General features: G+C 42.0%; 1 protein-coding gene across 2 annotated transcripts in view; it reads left to right on the top strand.

Moving 5' to 3' along the window:
* Nucleotides 1-24,366, top strand: part of NALCN (sodium leak channel, non-selective) — a 694,063-nt gene that overhangs the window by 113,535 nt on the left and 556,162 nt on the right. The window lies entirely within an intron of this gene.

Raw genomic sequence — 24,366 nt, 5'->3', positions numbered from 1 at the left:
GCAGTTCTCAACATTAGCTCTCTTGTGTTAATTTTGAATAAACTTTTATGTACTTTCCAACGTCTCAAATACTGTATAACACGTTTCTAATAATTTAGTTCCCTAAATTGTGGGTGCTAACTTTTGCAATATTTGGGAGAACAAAAATGGATCTGTTAGTGGTGGTAAAAGAAAAAAGAGATTCCACTATGTGTTAATATTGTACGAATGTAATAGTACTAGTAGAACTGTAATTAACCATTTCAATACCGTGCAATTTTCCTGCCCAGGCCATTTTTCACGTTTCAGCGCTCTCACACTTTGAATGACAATTGCGCGGTCATACAACATTGTACCCAAACTAAAATTTTATCATTTTCTTCACACAACTAGATCTTTCTTTTGGTGGTATTTAATCACCGCTGGGGTTTTTATTTTTTGCTAAATTAACAAAAAAAGACAACAAAGTTTGAAAAAAAACACGTTTTTCTTTGTTTCTGTTATAAAAGTTTACAAATAAATAATTGTTCTTCATAAATTTAGGCCAAGATGTATTCTGCTACATTTCTTTGGTGAAAATAACCCAAATTAGGATGTATTTTTTAGTTTGTAGGAAAGTTATAGAGTTCACAAACTATGGGATATATCTGAATATTGATCAATCCTGAAGTTCTGACAGCCAATCTAATTTCTTGAGGTCCAAGAATGTCAGAATAGTACAGATATCCCCAAATGACCCCTTTTTGCAGAGTAGACAGTCCGACGTACTTCTTAAGAGGCATGGCGAGTTTTTCGAAGTTGTATTTTTTTTGTCATAATTTTTTGGAAAATGAAAAAATTAAAAAAATTATTTTCACTATTTTTTTTTTTACATACTGTCACCAGTGCAGTACAGCATCATCATATAACTGGCATGGCGGTGAACAGGGACACTGACTGGTGACAGTATGACAAAAAAAAAAAAATATATATTTTTTTTATTATTATTTTAAATTTTTTATTACTTTTTTTATTTTTTTTTAAGATTTTTTTTCATATTTTACTATGACCAAAGTAGTACAATGTTACCATAGTAACATTGTACTACTTTGGGGAAGTGATCAGTATTTTTTTTGTTTTTTTTTTACACAATTTGCTTATAGCAAAGAATTACTTTGCTATAAGCAAGCATTTACCAGAATGAAATCGATTCATTCAGGTTTTTTTTTTTCTTTGTGCTTAGCTGTGATTTGGTCACAGCTAATCACATGACATGTGCATGTGATTAGCTGTGACCATTCACAGCTAGGCACTAGTATACAATGGATGGCATGAATGAAGCCATCCATTGTATACAACTGTCATTTGACCTGCTGTGACCAATCACAGCAGGTCAAATGGTACCAGCAATGGGGGCCGGTACTCAGATCTGTCATCGGCCATGTCCGAGGTACACAGCCGGTGACAGATCACGCCGCTGCGCGGCTCTGCATTAGCGCAAACTGCGCATGTGCGGGAGCACGCCAAATGGCGTGCACCTGGAATGCCGAAGCACTTTTGAAGCCACCAAACGGCCATTGGCCGGGCGGCTAATAGTTAATACTAGTTTGTTTTGTGTTTAAAATTATATGAAATCTTGTTTTTTTCTTGTCCTAGAAATGTTGCTAATAACTCGCCCAAGGAATTATCAACACCCTAACCTGTGTGCTCCCCAGTATAAGTGGGTTCTCTGTCAACTGCACTGTTCTAAACATCACTAGGGGTCCATAGTCAAAACACAGCCCACACAGCACACTTCCAGGCACTTGGTATAGATAGTAGGTTGTAAACCTTCCACTCACCACCCCCCCTGGTCACCAGTAGCAACAACCCACATTTGGTTAGGAGTACGCATTTCAATCTCAAGGCCCTGTGCCTTTTCTATGGTTCAGGGCACAAGGCAGTGGCTGTGCACACCTTTTCCACAGACGCTTGCTCTGGGGAGAAGTTTGGTGCATCTGCCTCAGAACCTAGGCCAAACAGTCCTCTAAAAATGTTTCCACCTCTGCCGCTGCAGGTGGTTGCTCTGGTGCATCTGAAGAAAATTCCAGGGCTGCTATGGAATTGGTTACTTCATCTGCTTCACCTATGCTGGGTTCCCTGGGACCCAGGCTGTGCCATGTTAGAGTCCGGGGAATCCTCCATGACCAATTCCTTGATTGGAACTGCCTTCTGCTAGGTAGCATTCTCTCAGGCGGAGCCTTCTTACCAAGTTACTATTAAGTCCCATGGCTCAGCTTTCTCAGACAACATCAAACAGGAATGCCTTAAGTGGTCCACAAAGCACCCAAGGTTATTTGGTCACAAGAGGGACATATCAGCATGTCAAAAACACCATAATGACACAAAGAAAAGCTCATCTTGGCTGTAAGGTGAAGTCTCTTATCGAGGGCAATTCCCTTCACTATGTGAAAGAAATGGTTGATCTTTCTTTCACTACCTCCTCCGGCTTTTCACACAGACCTAATGACCATATTGACTGGAAAACAAGAACATGTCATACCTTTACGCTGCTTTCTCCATGTGTGAGTGCACTAAGTACCAATTCTACAGCTATATTTACACAGCACAGCCTCCTCACTGAATTCCAGCCCTTTCTCAAAGCTTCTAGAAACCTTTAGAACATTTGAGACTACTCCCAGGATCTTCCCTACCTCCCTCTAGTGCCATCTTCTGTTAGAAGGGTGATCCTGCTGACTATGCCAAGTGTATGCAGGTTCCCTGTCAACTGCATTTTTCAAAACTCCACTAGGGGCCTGCTACATAATAGGGCTGTCCCAGAGCCTAACTCAGCCCATAGTTGGAACACAGCCCATACAGAAAACAGCTCCTGACACTTGTGTACAGAGGGTGGATGGTAAAACTTTTACTCGCCATTCCCCTGGTCACCTATCTCAAGGACAAATATTTGTACTCACTTCACTTGCAGGGCACTGAGGCTTTTCCATGGTTATAGGAAAACAGGACTTAGACAGTCCATCTGTATACCTGGGGTTCAATGTGACACGGGGGCCTAGGTCACCTAACACGTGTTTCAAAGATCATCTCTTCACTGCCAGGAGAGCAACTTCTTCCCCTGTTCACCACCAATCCCAAACTGACCAGATTTACACTTCTATTTAGGATCCTGCACACCATTTGTGCAAAAAAACATGAGTTGTACCTGTCCAGCCACCTGCAGCCAAACTGACCAGATTTACACTTCTATTTAGGATCCTGCACACCATTTGTGCAAAAAAACATGAGTTGTACCTGTCCAGCCACCTGCAGCCTAACTGTATACTGGCCCATCTTCCACTCTTTCCTACAGGAGTCAGGAATCCTCTTCAGTGATACCACTCTAGCGAGAGGCAAAGTCCATACCTTTTAATAAGGGTTTGTTGATTATATTTCAATGAAACAATCCTTCTCAGACAAAAGAACTGAACAAGTGCAGTAGATTGTACCAAACGTCAGTGTCATAACATAAATCTCTTGTCCCATGGTCAGGGGTATATTGCAGTTCTAGGTCCAGGGGTGCCCATTTCCAGGGAAGGCCCACTAAGGGGAAAAAGGAAGATAGATATTTGCCCCACTGCTCCATTTTCTTGCTTCATTTAGTACAACAGCCTTGTACTAAGCTCCACTCACCATTTTTATATGATCCTGCCAGGAAGAGGAGTGCTGTAAGAAGGTAAAGGGAAGACCTAATTTAAAGGGGCAACTTTTTAACTCCTGCCTACACCCATGTCCCTGTAATGTTCCTATAGCAATCCATGAGACCACTGCTTGCAGTGGGGATCCAGATTCCTGGGGTGTTAGAAACTTAAGATTCTTTGACTGCTCTACAAGAGAATGAAAAACCACCCTATGGACAGGGAAGTATTATTCATCTTCTTTCACTTTAAACTAAATTCTTCCATAGGAGGGGACAGCAAAAACAATTAGTGTTTATTAATGTGGGATTCATGGAGCCTTTTCAGAAGGTCTGGTATTGAATTACCTGGTAGTGGCTTATTTTTTGGAGTCTAGAGGCCTGGCAGTTGGCACTAATGCCTCTCTTACCTCATTATCCCCAAGTGTCCTCAGCAATGGGCTACAAATGCCATTTTATTTGTTACTTTAATCCAGATTGAACAATTTACACTTCAGAATATAGGGTATGAAGGGATGACTTGAGAGAATTTGGCAGATTTACTAAAGGAGTTGAGTCTACAAAATAAACTGTGAACATTTACATCAATTATCCAGTCATGTGCAGATGAAAAAAGTAAAATGGAATTTTCTTTCCATATAATTAAATAATCAAAGGGAATATTCACTCAATTTATTGTGCATAGATTTTCAAGTCCTTTGCCAAATCAACCCCAATGTATGGCACGTAAAGAAGCAGTCAGAAAAAGGGCAAAAGAAGTATTGTATGTTGTCCCAATGCCTATCACTGACAATTTTGCTTGACAGCTTGGTCTTCATGAAAATGTGGAGGCAAATACAAATAACAGCATAATAAAAAAAATACAAAATATTATCATGACATTGCCAGTTATCAAAGTACAGTGTGAGAGTAGTTCTCTAAGTAGTAGAAAAGAAGACAAAAAAAATGCAGTAAAAAAAAAAAAAAATATCAATATAGAATAAATTGCTACTCATAACATTGACCAATGCATCCCGGAATAATTTTTTAAGTGGGATGTAGTTGCCAGGGAGCGAGGAGGCAGACACACAAGGAGGTGCAATTAAAGGTAGGTTTATTTACACAGAAACAAGGCAAGAGTCTATGCAAGTCCGACAGCAACAGTGGATGACTTGGTAGGACAGAAGTTCTCCTGCCGAGGTCGTCTTCCAGTATAATCAAGTCGAGAACCAGCGGGAATCGTAGCCAAAGCCGGGGTCAGAAGCCAGGAAGAATGGTCGCCAGAGCCGGGATCAGGAGCCAGGAAGAATGGTCACCAGAGCCGGGGTCAGAAGCCAGGAAGAATGGTCGCCAGAGCTGGGGTCAGAAGCCAGGAGGAGTCTTTGCCAAAGCCGAGTCGATATCCAGGAGAGCAATGAGTTAACTGAACAGGAGCTTGCTGCTGTGCAACAGACAGGACACGAATGCAATGGACAGCTACAAACAGCAGACTTAAATGTGATAAGCAGCCACCTCCTGGGGGAGGAGCCGCAGAGGGCTGAATGCATAAAGGATCCCACAATGCTTTACAGACCTAAGATGGATGCCATCTCATGGAGCAGCACAAGCCCTGAGGAAAGGTAGGACCTTGATAGTAGTTCTTTGAACTATTTTAATCATTGGGAGCTAGAAAAGAAAACATCCAGTCAAAAATTTGCAAAGAGAAAAGACTTAAAACTGAAGTTTAATCTGCTTGTCATCACTGTCATCACTGGGATCCTCTGATGTCATCACTTGGTCTCTGTATTTCACTATGCAATGCAGGTAGATAATGGCTGGTGGGAGGGGCCAGCAGTGTGCTTTACATCGCTTCCTAAAAATATCACTGCATCTGGCCTCAGTACTCCTCTCAAAAACCATCAGCCTTGATGCAGGCATTGGGATAGCTCTTGAGAGGAGTTATGCAAAATATCAAAAGTCCTTGATGGGTGGATGTCATTCTTGAGGAGTGAGCATTTCTAAGCAGACTGCATTTGCATACAGATGGCCCTAGACTGAAAAAAAATGAGATTTGATGAATGAAAAGAGTGGGACAGTTAAAAGGGCTAAATGATGCTGGACATCTAACAGCAAGGAAATAAGCAAGCTCTTTTGGACTTGATAGAGTTTCTAATGCACACTGTAAGAGGTTCACATTTTGCAGTGAAATCAGAATAAGCAATTTCAGCATAGGAAAGGAGCCTGTACAACAGTGCAAACTAAAGGTAAGGCTGGATTGTAGCTTTAAATATTTTCAATTAGAAAAGATGGTATTTGAAAGAAAATAAAGATTTAAAAAAATAACACCTAACTTGCACCTTTTTAAAAATATTATACAAATAGACAGCAGTGGATTTAGGAAATAAAAAAAGACTGTTTGGTTAAATGATTAGACAGTTTCCATTAGTAAAAGTACCTAAACATTTCACTGCAACACTGCTTCTTCTTCCATTATACCTAACTTAATTTCCCTTCAATTCCCTTCACAACATTTCATATCTTTTTACTGCAGTTTATTAGCAATTGAAACCACAATGAGTATGTATGAAGCACAGTTTTATACTTATTTGTTTTGAGGACACTGACACGTTTAAAGGGAAATTGTAGTGGTTTTTAGTTGTTTAGTTTGATTCAAGTTTATAAACTGGTATTTTATATACAGTGTGTATATGGGTGTGTGTGTAAGATGCATCCATGATGCTCCCTTTGTAGAGGCAGCAGGCTTTCTAGTAAGAAAGCCCAGCAGTATCTGCACACTTGGTGGTAACCTGTGCATATGAGAGTCTCACTTGTACCCAGGCTGGTCTGCAGCACACACAGTAAGTCAGCCCATCCACTATCTTGAAGAGTCCTTATCTGGCCAAAACATCTTACTGGGTACTACCTTTCTTTGTGGATTACATAGTGGTTCCCATAATCCATCCCACTAAGGCATTTCACAAATTAGTGTGTCTAATACACTGCCTCTAACATACAAGAACCTCATCTGCAGTGACTGCATTCTTACCCTCTGTACCCTTTACATGGTGTGTGGTCTCCTTGTTTCTTGATGCATCCTTTAGCTTGGCCCCCTGTAAGTCTGATGCTGGAGGTGCCCTCTGTGGTGTGTGACTAGGGTGCCCTGAAAAACACCTATTTTTAACTGCTTTAGTCTTTGTCTATTACCCCCAAATTGTAAGTTAATTTACTCCTGATCTCCCTGATGAAGATTGTAAAAGCTGTATATTGAAACGCGTTGGGGTTTCCTTTTAAGACAGAAGTATAATATGTGAAATCCATGTGTAATTTTTCTGCCACCAAAAGAGCTATCATTGTATAATAATGGGGACTCATTATACTAGATATCATATTTTAAAGCAGAGTTCCACCCAAAAGTAGAAGCTCAGTTTTTCTGACACCTCCCCCCCCCCCCACCCTCCGCTGCCACATTTGGCACCTTTTGGGGGGGAGCAGGTCCCTGGTTTTGACACTTCACAGGTCCTAGAGGACTGTGGCCCATCCACAAAGCACAGTGTGCTTTACGCATGTGCAGTAGGCAACTGGCTGTGAAACCGCAAGGCTTCACTGCCGATTGACCTTAGTCAAAATGGCGGCACCAGCATCCGACAGCCAATTGAAGAATAGGCTTGGGGTGAGGACACCGCTGGATCCCTGGACAGGTAAGTGTTATAGTAATTAAAGTTAACAGCTACAGTATTTATTATTTTTGTACAAAATTATGTTTCATTTTCCTAGTGTAGGTTTAATGTTTGATTTGGCTAAATGGTCTATTTTTTAGAATCAATTTTTTGTGATATATAGTGTGTTTTATATACATTTGTGTGTAAAAAAAAAAAAGTGTGTGCGTGTATTTGTGTCTGTGTGTGTATATATATATATATATATATATATATATATATATATATATATACACACACACACTGCTCAGATTAAAGGTACACTTTTAGAAACTTTTATAAAGGAAGGTTTGCTGTGTCTCCCAGTACAGTCTCCTTTGTGCAAGGAGGAACAGGATAAGCACTACCAGAGCCCTACAAAATGACCTTCAGCAGGCCACTGGTGTGAATGTCTCTGACCAAACAATCAGAAACAGACTTCATGAGGGTGGCCTGAGGGCCGACGTCCTCCAGTGGGCCCTGTGCTACTGCCCGGCACCATTTGCTATTGAACACCAGAATTGTCAGGTCAGCCACTGGTGCCCTGTGCTTTTCACAAATGAGAGCAGGTTCACCCTGAGCACATGTGACAGATGTGAAAGGATCTGGAGAAGCCATGGAGAGCATTAAACTGCCTGTAACATTGTTTAGCATGACCATCACTGGTGGGTCAGTGATGGTCTGGGGCGGCATATCCATGGACGCACAGACCTCTACAGGCTAGACAATGGCACCCTGACTGCCATTAGGTATCAGGCTGAAATCCTGGTGCATGACAATGCCCGGCCTCATGTGGCGAGAGTATGCAGGCAGTTCCTGGAGGATGAAGTAATTGATACCATTGAATGGCCCCATGCTCATCTGACTTAAATCCAATGGAACACTTTTGGGATATCATGTTTCAGTCCATCTGACACTGCCAGGTTGCACCTCAGACTGTCCAGGAGATCAGGGATGCCCTGGTCCAGATCTAGAGAGGAAATACCCCAGGACATCATCTGTCATCTCATTAGGAGCATGCCCCGACATTGTCAGGTATGCATACAAGCACGTGGGGGCCTTACCAACTACTGAGTACCATTCTGAGTTGCTGCAATGAAATTTCAGCAAAATGGACTAGCCTGCTGCATCATTTTTTCCTTTGATTTTTGGGGTGTCTTTGAATTCAGTCCTCAGTAGGTTAATAACACATTTAACACATCACCCAGTCCATATCAGTATAGAATTCCAGCCTGATAATATTTCTCCCCATGGAGACATTGAGATCTGATGTGTTTTCAAAGTGTTCCTTTAATTTTTTGAGCAGTGTGTGTATATATATATATATATATATATATATATATATATACACACCATATACAGACCCACAGGTGAAACTCAAAAAATTTGAATTTTGTGCAGAAATTCATTTATTTCAGTAATGCAACTTAAAACTTGAAACTAATATATGAGATAGACTCATTACATGCAAAGCAAGATAGTTCAAGCCGTGATTTGTCATAATTGTGATGATTATGGCTTACAACTCATGAAAAAAAGGTGCAATATTCTAGGCTCAAAGTGTCCCACTCTAATCAGCTAATTAAGACATAACACCTGCAGAGGGTTCCTGAGCCTTTAAATGGTCTCTCAGTCTGGTTCAGTAAGAATCACAATCATGGGAAAGACTGCTGACCTGACAGTTGTGCAGAAAAGCATCACTGACACCCTCCATAAGGAGGGAAAGCCTCAAAAGGTAATTGCAAAAGAAGTTGGATGTTCCCAAAGTGCTGTATCAAAGCACATTAATAGAAAGTTATGTGGAAGGGAAAAGTGTGGAAGAAAAAGGTGCACAAGCGGCAGGGATGACCGCAGCCTGAGGAGGATTGTCAGGAAAAGGCCATTCAAAAGTGTTGGGGACTTTCACAAGGAGTGGACTGAGGCTGGAGTCAGTGCATCAAGAGCCACCACACACAAATGGATCCTGGACATGGGCTTCAAAAGTCGTATTCCTCTTGTCAAGCAGCTCCTGAACAACAAACAACGTCAGAAGCGTCTTACCTGGGCTAAAGAAAAACAGACCTGGTCTGTTGCTCAGTGGTCCAAAGTCCTCTTTTCTGATGGGAGCAACTTTTGCATCTCATTTGGAAACCAAGGACCCAGAGTATGGAGGAAGAATGGAGAGGCACACACTGCAAGATGCTTGAAGTCCAGTGTGAAGTTTTCACAGTCTGTGTTGATTTGGGGAGCCATGTCATCTGCTGGTGTTGGTCCACTGTGCTTCATTAAGTCCAGGGTCAATACAGCCATCTACCAGGAGATTTTGGAGCACTTCATGCTTCCTTCCGCAGATGAGCTTTATAGGGATGCTGACTTCATTTTCCAGCAGGACTTGGCACCTGCCCACACTGCCAAAAGCACCAAAACCTGGTTCATTGACCGTGGGATTACTGTGCTTGATTGACCAGCAAACTCGCCTGACATGAACCCCATAGAGAATCTATGGGGCATTGCCAAGAGAAAGATGAGAGACATGAGATCGAACAATGCAGAAGAGCTGAAGGCTGCTATTGAAGCATCCTGGTCTTCCATAACACCTCAGCAGTGCCACAGGATAATAGCTTCCATGCCACACCGCATTGAGGCAGTAATTGCTGCAAAAGGGGCCCAAACCAAGTACTGAGTACATATGCATGCGTATACTTTTCAGAGGTCCGATATTGTTCTATGTACAATCCTTGTTTTATTAATTGCATGTAATATTCTAATTTTCTGAGATTGTGGATTTGGGGTTTTCATGAGCTGTAAACCATAATCATCACAATTATGACAAATCACAGCTTGAACTATCTTGCTTTGCATGTAATCAGTCTATCTCATATATTCGTTTCACCTTTTAAGTTGCATTACTGAAATAAATGAATTTTTGCACGAAATTCAAATTTTTCGAGTTTCATCTGTATAAATATATATATATATATCAAATGGAAACAGCGCAAAACAATACCTAAACCAGATACCTTATATGTTATACATAATATAAATCATAAACATATAAAATTATTGATTGGATAAAAAGTGTCAAAAAAACTTAGTGTCCAAAACAATTAAAAAAAAGTAAAGTCCTTTTTCCCGAACTCCAGAGTGTTTCAACAACAAATTTGATTAATCTTCTGTGTTATGTGCTTCCACCATCCACCAGTGCAACACCAACATAAACCGCACTCACCAGATTTTGGTGAATAGCAGGCCTTTTAGGACTTTTAGGGATCCTACACCCCCTCTACAGCCTCCAGACCTCCATTCCACCATACAAGACTCGGATGATCCTTCCACTCCCTTCTTGATAAGGACCTCCAAACCTGCTTCACAGTTGTACCAAGGGAGAAGAATTTCATATAGTGTGATATTGCTAGTAACCATATAACTTATATATATTAATACCAGGCCACTCACATCTTATAAGATCCATAAAAGCATTGTTTATTAGCCTCCACCAGCCGGACAAAATATACACAGCATCCAGGACCAGCTCCAGAAATCTCCCAGCTTGATTAGCAGAGGATGACAGTATGTGAGACAGACAAAATCCAAAAATGGCCGCTTGGAACGCACCGCTCAGCGTGCGTTCCACTCACTGGAAGTTGCACAAGATGTTCAGACGGCAGACCAGAAGTGCGTCAACGCGTTTCACCCCTCCTACTGGGTGTTCTCAAGACTCACACCTCCAGTTTCCAACCTCTTAAATAGCCGTACACGGACCCTCCCCTCCTCTCCAATAGGTCGATTTTTCTTGTTGTGTTTAAAACCCCACTGTCATCCTATGCTTCACCCAGAGGGGTTCCTTTACATCAATAATACCAAACATGTAATGTGACACATCTGTACACATATCTTCATATTCTATGAGCCACAAACAACCCAAATTCTGTCCTAATATACTTCTTAAATGCCATACACTATGTTTAGACTGATGAAAGCCAATACATAAAAAAAACCCAATAGTCTTTAATATAATCTCAAAAATGAATACAAATAAAAATAAAAATCTAAATATATAAAAATCAAAATAAGAATAAAAAACCGAAGAAGGAAAAATTTAAATAAGCATAAGCCTGGTCTGTTGCTCAGTGGTCCAAAGTCCTCTTTTCTGAGAGAGTTCCCCAAGGTTCTGTCCTTGGGCCCCTTCTTTTCTCCATCTACACCTCCTCCCTCAGAAAACTGATACACTCCCACGGCTTCAACTATCACCTCTATGCCGATGACACGCAAATCTACCTCTCCACCCCTCACCTCACCCCTTCAGTCTCCGCCCGTATCACCCACCTACTGAAAGACATATCAGACTGGATGTCACTCCATTTCCTCAAATTGAACCTTTCCAAAACCGAGCTCCTAGTTTTCCCCCCAGCCCGCCCCCCCCCCCCATCCTCTCCATCATGACCAACAATGCCACCATCAATCCCTCCCCACATGCCAAAGTCCTAAGTGTCACCCTAGACTCAAACCTGTCCTTCCAACCCCATGTCCAATCGCTGGCAAATTCATGCAGGCTCCACCTCCGCAACATCTCCAAGATACGTATGTTCCTAACCCCAGACACTACTAAACAACTCGTTCACTCCCTCATTATCTCACGCGTGGAGTACTGCAACTCCCTTCTCACCGGCCTACCCCAACACAGGCTATCCCAGCTTCAGTCTATCCTGAACTCAGCAGCCAGACTCATCCACCTTACCAACCGCTCCTCTTCTGCCACCCCCCTCTGTCATTCCCTCCACTGGCTTCCAATTGCTCAATTTTGCAAAATTCAAACTACTAACACTGACATACAAAGCCATTTACAACGCTGCCCCAAACACCTCACCGACCTGATACCCAAATACCACCCAACCCGTAATCTTCGCTCCTCACAAGACCTCCTACTTTCTAGCTCCCTGGTCTCCTCCTCCCACGCCCAACTGCAGGACTTCTCCAGGACTTCCCCCATCCTCTGGAACTCTCTACCCCAATCCATCAGACTGCCACCTACCCTCCTCACCTTCAGGTGCACCCTGAAAACCTATCTCTTCAGGGAAGCCTACCCCACCCTCAGCTAACAGCCAATCTCCTCCACTCCTCCTACCACTCCATCCCCCACAGCCACTTCCTCTTGTACCACTTTCCCCTCCCTCCTAGATTGTAAGCTCGAAAGAGCAGGGCCCTCGAACCCCTCGTGTATTGTTTTGTTACTGTATTGTCTCATGTACTGTCCCCCACTATAATGTACAGCGCTGAGCAAACCTTTCGGCGCTATATAAATACTGTATAAAAATAATAATGTGAGTGGCCTTGTATTAATATATATATTTTATATGGTTACTAGCAATATCACACTATATGAAATTCTTCTCCCTTGGTACAACTGTGAAGCTGGTTTGGAGGTACTTCTCAAGGAGGGAGTGGAAGGATCATCCGAGTCTTGTATGGTGGAATGGAGGTCTGGAGGCTGTAGAAGGGGTGTAGGATCCCTAAAAGTCCTAAAAGGCCTGCTATTCACCAAAATCTGGTGAGTGCGGTTTATGCACTGGTGGATGGTGGAAGCACATAACACAGAAGATTAATCAAATTTGTTGTTGAAACACTCTGGACTTTGGGGAAAAAGGACTTTCCCTTTTTTTAATTGTTTTGGACACTTTAAGTTTTTTTGACACTTTTTATCCAATCAATAATTGTATATGTTTATGATTTATATTATGTATAACATATAAGGTATCTGGTTTAGGTATTGTTTTGCGCTGTTTCCATTTGATTTGTATATTTGGTGTGTTACAATAGTACACAGCAGCATTTCATATTTGTGGTTATTGATTATTCTGTGGTGCGGGAGTGTGATTTTTGTAATTAATATATATACATATATATTATATATACTGTATATATATATATTATACAAGCATGCTCATGTGGTAGAGTTGTGCCAGCCCAAACTGTGTTTTAGGGCAGAGCAGACCACTTTTATTAAGCAGAACAGGAAAGTTCATACAGAAATGAGGTTTCCATCATCAACATGAACAGTTAACTGAAAATGCCAAGCCATCTGGCTCCCTTGTCAGCGGCTCTGTATTGCCAAGTTCTCCAGGTTCTCTTGGCTCACTCAGCCTTTAGTTGCAGGACCCTGCTGCACAACCCACTCCTGGCCTCTGGATAGAGGTTATCCTGACACCCCTACTCTCTTACAGCTCCCTGATGTTCTGTCATCAACTGCATCTGCACTGTGCAGACATACACACACTGACTGCCCTGTGCAACCTCCCTGACTTTTAGGAAAGGCTGGTGTCCTCCTGACATCTAGGCAGAGACCTCTTTTCTTTTAGGTGGAGCCCTGAGCTATGCCCAGCCTTCATTATAAGAACTGTGTGCACCTGGACACACCCCACTAGTTTTTGGAAAAAACCTAGACACTGAGTTGGAGATGCCTTCCCACCCAAGGCACTTCAAAGTCTTCAAGCTGCAGACCCTGACCCAGAGAAAAATGAAAAACCACCTTTCTCCACTCAGAACTGACATTCTGGAGTCCTGCACTCTGCCTATGTGCATGCCCTGTTGTCACTTTCTCTTATGTTTTCATGATGGCAGGGCCTTGCAGTGCCACAATCTGTATACACACATACAAAATAATTCCTCCTGACCCTGAAAGTTTAAGTTAGGTGGGATTTGGTATAGTAATCCACACATTAAATTGTTATTCTGGTTCCGTGATGTAGATAGATTTGCAGGTGAAACTCCTCACCTTTCCTTTCCAATTAGAACTCAAAGGTCACAACCACACCTCTGATCTTGGTATGGAAATTAACATCAGACTAGACTTACAGTAGTCTAGAATCTTCTAACTCTGTGATATATTAAGCTGCATGCATCCATAAACATGCTGATTTAGCAAGGTTCTGATTTAGCTTAGCTCTACATCAGGGGTAGGCAACCCCTGGCACTAGTGCCAGAAGTGGCACCCGACAGCACCAAGGATGGCATCCAAGGGAAGTCCTGGGAAACCCACCTCCCAAACAATAACGCTGGCCAGTGGCTGCATAAGGAAGAAGCATTGCGGTTGTGCCAGCCCATCTCTATTCCAGCTGGTGTCAGCTCCTTTGTTGCTCTCTCCACACTGAAGCTGTGTCAAGTCGGATTCCCCAGGCTGCTTGTCCTTACTTTGGAGGGTTAATTATGTTCAGTTTTCTTACCTCCTCTGTGGTACAGCACTCTTTTAGCCTGAGCCGACTCATGGCCAGGCTTTTACTATCGGTGTACCTGCCCTCCCTCTGAACATTTCTCTTCCTCAGCATCCACAGATCTGGCTCAGCTGGGAGGGGATATAGCCAGAGAGGTTTATCTTCAAATGGCTATTAACCCCTTCCACAGCAATCTTTTATGAGTAACTCACTGCAAAAGAAGGATTTAATGTGGAGGGAGAAGAGTTTTAAGGGCTTTTCTGACATAACAGCTATTGGAAATTTAGGTTTCATTCATATGAGAATTTAGCCACGGTGCAAGTGGCAGGAATCTACTGATTCCTGCTGCTGTTTTTGATCTCAGTGAGCAGTTACCTTCAGCCGCCAAGCCCGTACAGTACACTATAATGACAGATTACTGTGGTGCAAAAGTGTAGGATTTTGGGTAATCTGAGGTGGGAAGGTGCAGGAATTGGGATGATCTGAGGTGTGAAGGTACAGGAATTGGGGTGATCTGGGATGTGAAAGTACAGGTATTGGGGTGATCTGAGGTGTGAAGTTGCAGGAATTGGAGTGATCTGAGGTCTGAAGGTGCAGGAATGAGGGCTGACCACTATCACCTCACACTTCATTTCCAACTGTATATTTCGCAGAAATCCCTGATTGACATATTCATTTCAACTTTACCATACTTGACTCACAGCATGGGTTCTGGTAAAAGGGGTAAGTTACCATTTACCATCCTTGAAAGCTTCATGTTTTCTTATTATTATTCATATAGTTTACAGCATTTACTGTATTAAAAATCCTTTTCGTGATTGAGTGTGTAAAGTTGACATTTTTGATATAACTCGCACTCTCAATTTCTTTGAAAACATTTTTTTGGCACACCATGCGCAAAAGGTTGCCTACCCCTGCTCTACACAGTGAACCTGGATTGTAACATTGTATTAGTTTATTAAATTATCTCCCTGGGAAGCCCCCCTATTGTTATATTATGGTCCATTAAGGCTACTTTCACACTGATCCGCCACAAAAATGCCTCAAAAACGCATTATGCGTTTTTGCCGCATTTTTTACCGTGTTTTTGTTGTGTTTTTAAAGGACACGTGACTTAAAACTGCACCAAAAATGCTTCTCAGACGCATTTTTCAGAAGTGTTTGAGGCATTTTCCATTGATTTCAATGGGTAGAGGCGTTTTTGGGGCATTATTTTTAACTCCCCAAGCATGCCCCAAAGATGCTGCAAGCAGGAGCTTTTACACCGCACCACAAGTGCAATGCCTCAGTGTGAAAACATACATAGATATACATTCACATACATAGGGAAGCAGTTTTCTTGAGCTTTTCAGGTGCTTTTTGTAATGCAAAAAAGCCTAAAGGTGCTGCCTAACAACCTGAGCCATTAGCACCCAATACACTAAAGTACTCAAAATACGTATCTAGGACAGAAAGGAAAAATGTAAACCACATAAAAAACACTAATCATGAGATACACCAGCAGCTTACAAAATGTTCCTTTGCTCTTTAGATGTTGTGCACTTTTACTGTACATATAGAAAAGTTCTTAAAGTGTTAGAGCCACCAAAGTGAACTGTCCATAGAATGGTATTGCAGCTACTACTAGGTGCCTTCACATGACTTCATTCAGCTTCAAGAGCATACTAGAAACCCCAAATCCAGGCTTTAACCACTTGAGCTCCTGAGGATTTACCTCCCTTAATGACCAGGCCTCTTTTTGCTGCTCGGCGCTGCACTAATTCAACCGATAATTGCGCGGTCATGCAATGCTGCACCTAAACAAAATTTACGTCCTTTTTTTCATACAAATAGAGCTTTCTTTCGGTGGTATTTGATCACCTGTGCGCTTTTTATTTTTCACGCTATAAACAAAAAAAGACCAAATATTTTGAAGAAAAATGATATTTTTTACTTTCAGCTATAAAAAATACATAGTAAACTCAAAGTTAGTTATAAATTTAGGCTAAAATGTATTCTGCTACATGTTTTTGGTAAAAAAAATCCCAATAAGTGTATATTGATTGCTTTGTGTGAAAGTTATAGCGTCTACAAACTATGGTATAGATACTGCAATTTACGACATTTTTTTGCTATACAGCGCTGCGCTAGTTTAACAGACAATTGCGCGGTCATGCAATACGGTACATAAATGAAATTTATGTCCTTTTTTTAACACAAATAGAGCATTCTTTTGGTGGTATTTGATCACCTGTGCACTTTTTATTTTTGGCGCTATAACCAGAAAAAGTTATGAAGAAAAAAATTTTTTTTTGAAAAAAACAATATTTTCTCATTTTGGTCATACAAAATATCTAAAAAAACTAAAATTTCATCATAAATTTAGGCCAAAATGTATTCTGCTACATGTTTTTGGTTAAAAAAATCCCAATAAGTGTATATTGATTGCTTTTTGTGAAAGTTATAGCGTCTACAAACTATGGTATAGATAATGGAATTTACATAGCTTTTACTTTCTGACTGCCCATCACATTTCTTGAGGTGCTAAAATACCAGAATAGTACAAACACCCTCAAATGACCCCTTTTCGGAAATTAGACACCCTAAGCTATCTGCTGAGAGGCATATTGAGTCCATGGAAGATTTATTTTTTTTCCACAAGTTTCTGGAAAGTTGTTTCTACACGAAGTTGTCATTTAAATGATTTATTTCTCACACAAGCCATGGGCATATGTGGAATTACACCCCAAAATAGATTTTGCTACTTCTATTGAGTATGGGGATACCACATGTGTGAGACTTTTTGGGAGCCTAGCCACATACAGGAGTCTGAAATCCAATGACCACTTTGAAAGTCTGAAGGTGCGTAACTTCCTCATTACACTTGCTCACTACCTATCACAGTTTCGAAGGCCCTGACATGCCAGGATAGCCCCAACCCCCCCCCCCCCCCCCCAAATGACCCCTTTCTGGAAAGTAGACACCACAAGGAATTTAAAAAGAGGCATGGTGAGTATTTTGCAGATCTCATTTTTTCTCACAAGGTTTTGAAATATAAAAAAAATAGAAAAAATATGTTTTTGTTTTTTTCTTCATTTTCCAAAAACTTGTGGCAACAAATGAGATCTGAAAAATACTTACTGTGCTTTTTATCAAATTCCTTGGGGCGTCTACTTTCCAAAAAGGGGTAATTTGGGGGGGTTAGGTGCTATCCTGGCATTTCAGGGCCTCCGAAACTGTGATAGGTAGTCTGGAAGTGTAATGAGGAAATAAAGCCCTTTAAAAGCCTGAAGGTGCTTATTGGATTTTGGGGTCCTGTACTTGGCTAGACTGCCAAAGAGTCTCTCACATGTGGTACCCCCATACTCAGGAGAAGTAGCAAAATGTATTTTGGGGAGTAATTCCACATATAACCATGGCATGTGTGAGCAGTAAATCATTTAAGTGACAATTTTGTGAAAAAAAAAAATATATATTTATTTTTGTCATTTTCCAAAAACTTGTGGTAAAAAAATAAATTCTTCTATTGATTCAACATTCCTCTCAGCAAATAGTTTGGGGTGACCACTTTCCAAAAAGGGTTCATTTTGGGGGGTGGGGGCGTTTTATGCCCAGCATTAGAAGTTTATGCCACACATCATTCATTCTTCTAACCACCTGAAAACCAAGCCTTTTTGTTCACAAGAAAAAAATCAGTATTTTTTGCTAGGAAATTAATTTAAACCCCCAAATATTACATATTTTTTTAAAGCAGACACCCTAGTGAATAAAATGGTGGGTACTACAATTTTTTATGGCACATAGTACTCGCGCAGCAATTTTTCAAAAGCAATTTTTAAAAAGAAAATACACTTTTTTTACTTTTAATGCACAAAAACACAATATATTGGCCAATTGTTTGGAAAATATAAAAGATAATGGTATGCCGAGTAAATAGATACCAAACATGACATGTTTTAAAACTGCGCATGCCCCGTTCAATGGCGACAAACTGCAAACATTTTTAATATCCATAGGCAGCGCTTTAAAAGCCTTTAAAAGCCACCATTTTAGATTTACAGAGGAGGTCTAGTGTTAGAATTACTGCCCTTGATCTGATGTTCACGGCAATACCTCACATGCATGGTGCAACCGCTGTTTACATAATGGCACAGGGTCAAGGCTTGTGCACACAGGTGTGCGCGCATGGGAGGGGCAATTTTTTTTTATAGTTATTTTGATTTTTTTTTTATTATTTTTACATTGTACCTTTCATTTTTTTTAATCACTTTTAATGCTATAACAGGGAATGCGAATAACCCCTATAACTTCAATGGGCATTGTCATATATTCTTTTTTGAGAAATCTGGGGTCTATCAGACTCTGGATATCTCCTCTGCACTTACATTATCTAATCAAACCAAAATCGGTGTGATCAGATGCTTTCCCAATTTACAAATGGCGCTGTTTATATCCTGCGAAACTGAAGTGATGAAATGCTTGTAGCTTCCGAATTCTTAGACTATAGAGATGATTGGCACCATTCTGGTCTCCAATCAGCTCTATGGTCAGCTGGCAGAAACACCAGCTGTAGTCTCAGGTTCCCCTGATGGCACGGGACTGCCCGAGAAAGCCGTGGAAGGCAGCGGGGGAGGGGGGACATCATCTCCCACTGCTTGTAAAAGCAATCTTACAGCTAATTAGCCACTAGGATTGCTTTTACATGAAAGCTGAAAAAAACGACACCAGGATGATGCCTGCAGCTGTAGGCATCATCAGGATGATGCCTGCAGCTGTAGGCATCATCCTGGTATAACCATTCAAATCCAGTGATGTACCAGTACGTCGCTGGTCCTTGTTGGGTATATATGCTATGTTCTTTTTTTTTTTTGTATGCAGCCTGTGGACTCAATGAAAAAATGAGAAGAAATCTCTGCCAGAAAAAGTGTGTGGTATGCCCACCATTAGAATATACCACCCTGCATCCACCCACTTCTAATGATGGGCACACATTAGGTCACACTTTGCCACAAGTGCCAGTTCCAAGACTGAATAAATGTCTAAATAGTGGCACGCTTGAATAAAAATTGTCCACGTATAAGTGGTACCCCATATGGAGAAATGATGACACCAAGTCCCAAACTATCTTGTCACTGCTCCCCATGTAGTCTGGGCATCCGGGGGGCTCCACGGGACTATCTTTTCCCTTGTAAATCCGAAACTTATAAGTATAGCCTGTTGTCCTCTCACAGATCTTCTACATCTTGACCCCATATCTGGCACGCTTGCTGGGGAGAAATTGTTTGAATGCAAGGCGGCCAGAAAAATTAATGAGGGACTCCTCAATGCAGATGTTTTGCTGGGGAGTATAGACATCTGCAAATTTTAGGTTAAGGTGATTTGCGAGGGGCTGAATTTTGTGGAGCCGGTCAAATTCAGGGTTACCCCGAGGATGACAGAGTGTATTGTCGCTGAAATACATAAAACACATTATACTCTCATATCTATGCCTGGCCATGGCAGCAGAGAACACGACATATGATGAATCGGGTTTGCGAACCAATACAACCGCAATTCATTTCTTGTAGTAATGCCCATGTTGAGGGTTAGGCCCCCAAAAAATGTAAATTTGAAAACCGTAATGAGTTTCCATGCAAATGGTCTGGCAAAGTTTGAATTTGGGTTGGCGGCGATAAATTGTTGTGCATATACAGTAAATTGCTTTGATCCACAATCAACACATACAGATATTCCGTGAAAAACAGCTCCAAAAATCAAGGAGGTATGTGAAAGACCAGGATGTACTAGACCGTTGGTACTCGCCAGTTCACCAAAAGGTAGAGCGGCACTAGTACTGGCACTCTGCTGCATATGAAAGTCATCAAAATTTACCGGCAAGTGCTAACAGAGATCAGGCCTGATTCTACGAACACTGCGGTTTTGTGTGCAATGTATCAAGTGACAGTGACCTACTGACACTGCACTTGCTGGGGGAGAAGGGGGGTAAGCTTAGGGGCTAAACGCAGGTGCTGGCAGGTACAGGGGCTGATCCCGCTAATGCTGCATTTTTGGGGATGCTATACTAATGTGAACGCTGGTATAGTGCTGACCTGATCAAAGATATTGACCCGTTCAGACACTATACTAGCAATGGAGGTTTATTGTACATGAGCGTGCTTCTGGCAATCAAGGGGTTAAATGTGATGACTGGTGTACTGATGGGCAATCTGACGCTATCTGGGAGGGGTGTGAAAACCACGGGAGCGCGAATCACGCAGGGCGGGCTCGCGCCTCACGCGCGCCCCCTACCTGTTTTGCAGAACCACGTTTTAAAACGTGGTTTTGCCTGCGAGTGCCGCCCTGCAAAAATATGGTGGCTGGGCGGCAAGTGGTTAATATATACAGTGCCCTGAAAAGGTATTCATACCCCTTGAAATTTTCCACATTTTGTCAAGTTACAACCAAAAACGTAAATGTATTCTATTGGGATTTTTTGTGATAGACTAACACAAAGTGGCACATAATTGTGAAGTGGAGGGAAAATTATAAATGGTTTTCAAGAGGTTTTACAAATAAATATCTGAAAAGTGTGACGTGCATTTGTATTCAATCCCCCTGAGTCAATACTTTGTAGAACCACTTACAGTTGCAGTTACAGTTCTTTTTGGGTATGTCTCTACCAGAGTTTCACATCTAGAAAATGAAATTTTTGCCCATTCTTCTTTGCAAAATAACTCAAGCTCTATCAGATTGGATGGAGATCGTCTGTGAACAGCAATTTTCAAGTCTTGCCACAAATTCCCAATTGGATTTAGGTCTGGACTTTGACTGGGCCATTCTAACACATGAATATGCTTTGATCTAATCTATTCCATTGTAACTCTGGCTGTATGTTTAGGGTGGTTGTCCTACTGAAAGGTGAACCTCCTCCCCAGTCTCAAATCTTTTGGAGACCAACTTCCCTGTAACTGTTGAAGAAAAGCATCCCCACAACATGATGCTGCCACCACCATGTTTGACGGTAGGGATGGTATGTTCAAGGTGATGTGCAGTTTTAGTTTTCCGCCACACATAGTGTTTTGCTTTTAGGCCAATAAGTTCAATTTTGGTCTCATCTGACCAGAGCACCTTCTTCTCCATATTTGAGGTGTCTCCCACAAGGCTTCTCGCAAACTGCGAACAGGACTTCTTATGGTTTTCCTTCCACGATGGCTTTCTTCTTGCCACTCTTCCATAAAGGCCAGATTTGTGGAGTGCACAACTAATAGTTGTCCTGTGGACAGGTTCTCCCACCTGAGCTGTGGATCTCTGCAGCTCCTCCAGAGTTGCAAAGTGAAAAAAAAAATGAGAAGCGCACCGACCTAGCACATTACTGTCAGGGACCGCCGCGGCTCCATCCCCGGCGCATGCGCACTAGCGGCGGTTCACGCCGGGACACAAGCACCAGGTCCCGGCGGGCCGCGGCTGACAGGAGGCCGCGCATGCGCAGTAGGAGCCGCGGGCGCGCCTCGGGCGACCAATGACAGCCCGGGGGCGCGTCCTGGGCGGCCAATGACAGTGCAGGGCGCGATATTTAAAGATGCCCTGCACTGTCACAAATCGCCGCAAGGTCTGATCTGTTACCTGTAGTTACCTGTGCCCTGTGATTAAAGACCCGGATTGTTTGACCTTCTGCCTGCTCCAGCCCTGACCCGGATTATCTGACTACGCTGCCTTCTCCTGTGTTTGACCTGGATTGCCCCTGACTACGCTTCCTTCTCCTGTGCCGACCCCCGGCTTGTTTGACCATTCTGCGGACTGACTCCGGTACTGACCCTGCGTGTGACCTGACCACTCTCTGCCTGCCGTCTCTGTACATCGCCATTCCCCACGGTGACAACCGCCGGTTTATCCTGCCTGGTCCTGCCGGCCTCCTCACATCTGGCTCTATTCTGTCCTACTCTCATCCCCGGAGGCTCCCTCTGCCACTGGTGGGATTGCTTGGAGGTCGTGACCTGGTCCTGGTTCTGCTCCAAGTCCATCCCCACCATCAGGGGCCCTGGTGAAAATGCAGACCGGGACTCTACGCTGCGGGTGATTCCGCCTAATGGGCTGCCAGAGGTACCACCTGGCGGATCCGTAACAATTACCTCAGTAACCAAAATGTATTAATTATAAAATGATACTCACAAACAGCGAATAAAATCAGGCATGTAAGTCCTCAAAGGGACTTGAAAGATAGGGAGCCAGCGCGAATCCCATCATGGGGGTAGATACTCAGTAAAGCTGACGTGTTTTGAAGGGCATCCCTTCTTCATCAGAGCTGCCCTTCGAAAAGTGTCAGCTGTACTGAGTATCTACCCCCATGATGGGATTCGCGCTGGCTCCTTATCTTTCAAGTCCCTCTGAGGACTTACATGCCCGATTTTATTCGCTGTTTGTGAGTATCATTTTATAATTAATACATTTTGGTTACTGAAGTAATGCTCTAGGTTGGTGCGCTTCTCATTTTTTTTCGCTTTGCAGTATTGGTCGGGCTTCCTCAGCCTTGTTTGGAGCTGCACAACTCTACATGCACTGGTGGTCGATTTTTTCCAGTTCTGGTTCCATCCATCCGCCACCCTCCTGGGTCCCAGAGCGCAGGAGAATTTGTTTCTGCACCTCCAGATTTACCATGGGCCTCCTGGCTGCTTCTCTAATTAATGCTCTTTTTGCCCGGCCTGTCAGTTTAGGTGGATGGCCATATCTTGATAGGCTTAGAGTTGTGCCATACTCTTTTAAATTTTGGATAATGGACTAAACAGTGCTCCGTGAGATGTTCAAAGCTTGGGATATTTTTTATAACCTAACCCTGCTTTAAACTTCTTAGCAACTTTATCCCTGACCTGTCTAGTGTGTTCCTTGGCCTTCATGATGCTATTTGTTCACTAATGTTCTCTAACAAATCTCTGAGGGCTTCACAGAACAGCTCTATTTATACTGAGATTAAATTACACACAGGTGGGCTCTATTTACTAATTAGGTGACTTCTGAAAGCAATAGGTTCCACTAGATTTTAGTTAGGGTTGTCAGAGTAAAGGGGGCTGAATACAAATACATGCCACTCTTTTCAGATATTTATTTGTAAAAAATTTGGAAAACCATTTATAATTTTTCTTGCACTTCACAATTATGTGCCACTTTGTGTTGGTCTATCACATAAAATCCCAATAAAATACATTTACTTTTTTGGTTGTAACATGACAAAATCTGGAACATTTCAAGGGGTATGAATACTTTTTCAAGGCACTGTAGATCCTGGCTTCAGTTAGAATATCAACATTTGTCTTTGCTACCTGCACCTGACAATTAGTGTGGCTGTCCATCGCATTGATGGGCCAATATCAAATCATGTTAGATGGGAGAAGGTGGAGTCCAGAACCATCATGCCGTACATGAGATGTGCCTTTTTTAGGCAGATTACCATGTGTGCCAAATAAATATGGTATGGTGTAAAAATTTGCCACAAGTAAAGCAACTCCCAGAAGAAAGGAACAGGCACTGACTTCCTGGTTAAGTTGCTATATTCATATTAGAAAACTTGAGTTCAAGGACTTTTAGTCCCCTGAAGTAAGACACGGTTGAGGCTTCAGGTGCTTTCTTTACTATTCTACAGGCTGTTTACCACCATGTCACTGGCTACAGGTTTGCTTTAAAATAATGGGTGCAATTTTCACAAACGGTCAAATCCATCAAATTACATTAATATGAATTCTCATACGAGTCCCCTTTTTAAGCAAGGTATAACATGTATGATCAGTGAACCATGGTGTACGAACATGTACACGTTTCTTGTACATAAAGCAAAAACAATTGCAAGTAAATCTTTGCATTACTTAGTTGATTATACATGGTGACAGCACATCCTTTTTTTTTCTCATTTTTATTTGCCAATAATAAATCAGTTATCCCTTCATTA

The sequence above is a fragment of the Staurois parvus genome, unplaced genomic scaffold, assembly GCF_062004578.1.
Source record: "Staurois parvus isolate SC_StPar_1 unplaced genomic scaffold, SC_StPar_1.0 ptg000233l, whole genome shotgun sequence".
In the NCBI taxonomy this organism is placed as follows: domain Eukaryota; kingdom Metazoa; phylum Chordata; class Amphibia; order Anura; family Ranidae; genus Staurois; species Staurois parvus.
Note: the sequence above shows the minus strand (reverse complement) of the source record. Positions and strands in the feature narration are given on the sequence as shown.